Genomic DNA, 2393 nt, shown 5'->3' on the forward strand with positions numbered 1-2393 from the left:
CATACTTCTGGGTTGTTATGTCTGGACCGTTATTTCTGGGGAACCGTTACTTAGCCCTCAAGGTGTACTTCATATGTCATTCCACTGCGAAACTGTTCCCAACTTGCCAGGTGGAACAAATCGTTTTTTCCACACTGGTCCTATATTTCGTTGGACTGCCTCTACAACGGCATTTATCACAGCGTAAAATAGCTTTTCCCTGTGCAGCTGTCTCTTCTGCTAGAATATATACCCTGTGCTTTCCACATATTTACATCCTCCACTGTCCAAGTGAAATGCCAGACACACTGTGGACCTTGTAACGTTCAGTAGGGGAATACGCTTGACTTATTTTATGAATAATTAAGCTGTTGCATGGCCAATAGCTAGTATTTGTTGAGCATTTACTATGTGTTGACCATTCTAAGAGCGCTAAACATGCTTTCTACGTTAGCGCTTACAAGTTGAAATGCGTACTTTTATTTGTCATTTTGCCCAAAAGTTATGTAATTTGTGTGCCACACAGATGGTTTCAAACCAGGGTGGCCTAGACCCACCAACTACTAATTTTTGCAGCTTCCTATATAATAAAGAAAAGCTTTGGAGTCTCTGCTGCTATGAAGATGACTTTATTCACTCCTAAGTATTTTTTCTATTTTAAGCTTGTAGTATTCAAAACTGTCACACATTGTCGTATCTGTATGAGAGGTTGGTTTCATCAAAGAGTGTAATAAATAACATGCGAAAATTCACCCAGAAGCATGAGATTCCGGCTGTGGAAACCAGAGGGCTTAAGTTCAAGTCCTAGTCCCATTATTTAGGGACTATGCAGCCCTGAGCAAGTCATTTAAACTTGCTTTGCCTTAGTTCTTCTTAAAGCAAGGACGTTAGCAGCACCTACCTGTTACCTGCTATCTTAAGAATGTCGGTGTCCCCCCCGCCAAAATTCATGCATTGGAATCCTAACACCCAACGTGATGGTATTTGGAGGCAGAGCCTTTGGGGAGTGATTAGGTCATGAGCGGGGAGACCTCATAAATGAAATTAGTGCTTTCAGCTGGTTTAAGCCATAACAAGAAAAGCCCAACTCATTCAGAAAGGGGCCTCAGAAACTTGACTCTCAGGAAGACTTTAGGTGACAAAACTTGCACGAAGAATAAAGTAAACGTGTTCCATGATTTCTGATGATTCTTGACCACTTTCTTTTGTTTTACTGAAAAGCTACAGCGCAAACAATGTCACTTTTTCTGGTCTGTCTCCTGGGAGTCAACTTTGTAGGTATCGGTCACAAACTTAAGATTTATGGCATGTTTGTATAATTGCTTTCATTTATGGTTCTCTTGAAATTAGCATTGGAGCCAGCAGGAGGTAGACCCTACCACAAGGGCAGTTGCAACCAAATCCTCTCCAGGCGACAGGCCGGGCTGCTCTGGTCCAGAGCGGTCCCCAGGCTTCTGGCACTCCGCAAGGATCACCGCAGAACTTTTTCAGAAAACCCTTGTCACCCGAGCTCCTGCCAAAAGTGCAGGACCAAGCAGGACCAAGCGTCCACCACAAAGCCTGGGGAGATGGAAGGGGCCCCAAGAGATCAGTCAGAAAGCACGGGACCCTCTTTTAAGTGCCAAGGTAGATGACTTAATTCAACATAAAGCGAGAACAGAAAGTTGCCAGACATCTCGGAAGATCCGTAAAATGCTAGTCAACAAATCTTTATTGAACACCTACACTGAAGCCCAAGCTCTCTTCAAGCCTGCCCCTGTATCCAACCCTCCACTTCCTGCTGATATAATTTAAATAGCGGGACATTCTCAACAGGTGGCCCATAGTCACATCTCCCAGAAATGTTTGTTTTGGTTTCTAGAGTGTTTCTGAAAAGAAAAAAAAAAAAAAAAATGAAGGAAGAAAGAAAGAAAGAAAGAAAGAAAGAAAGAAAGAAAGAATTTGATTCCAAAATTTTGAAGGGGGAGATGTCAATTAAAATTTATGCATTTCTGGTTTTTCTTAGAAAATCAGGGGATCTGTCTACGGCCATACCACCCTGAACATGCCCGATCTCGTCTGATCTCGGAAGCTAAGCAGGGACGGGCCTGGTTAGTACTTGGATGGGAGAAAATCAGGGGATCTGGTGACCCTAGGCCCACCGTTCTGTACGACAGCAATTGACATCTGCTGGGTGGCATCCCCTTCACACGGGACAGAAATGAGTTTACTCTGGAACCAAACCCACCCCATCTTCTACTCTGCAGGCATTTGAGAGGGCAGCCTCTGGGATTTCACACAAAGCCATTTATAAAATACCAAGGACCCAGTGATGGTTCAATTTGTATCTGAAGTTTTAAGGAAGGAGTTTATTGTCGTGTCAGTTTAAGTGATGAATCAGTTCCTGATAAAAGGGGTTCTGATCCTGAACAGCA

At 43.3% G+C, this 2393-nt stretch overlaps 1 pseudogene; it reads left to right on the top strand.

The window, feature by feature from the left end:
- Positions 1-1999: 1999 nt before the first annotated feature.
- LOC121035183 (uncharacterized) lies at positions 2000-2117 on the top strand (annotated as a pseudogene).
- The last annotated feature ends 276 nt before the right edge of the window (positions 2118-2393 follow it).

This window comes from Herpailurus yagouaroundi, unplaced genomic scaffold, assembly GCF_014898765.1.
Source record: "Herpailurus yagouaroundi ecotype Mexico unplaced genomic scaffold, PumYag 160, whole genome shotgun sequence".
NCBI classification, from domain to species: domain Eukaryota; kingdom Metazoa; phylum Chordata; class Mammalia; order Carnivora; family Felidae; genus Herpailurus; species Herpailurus yagouaroundi.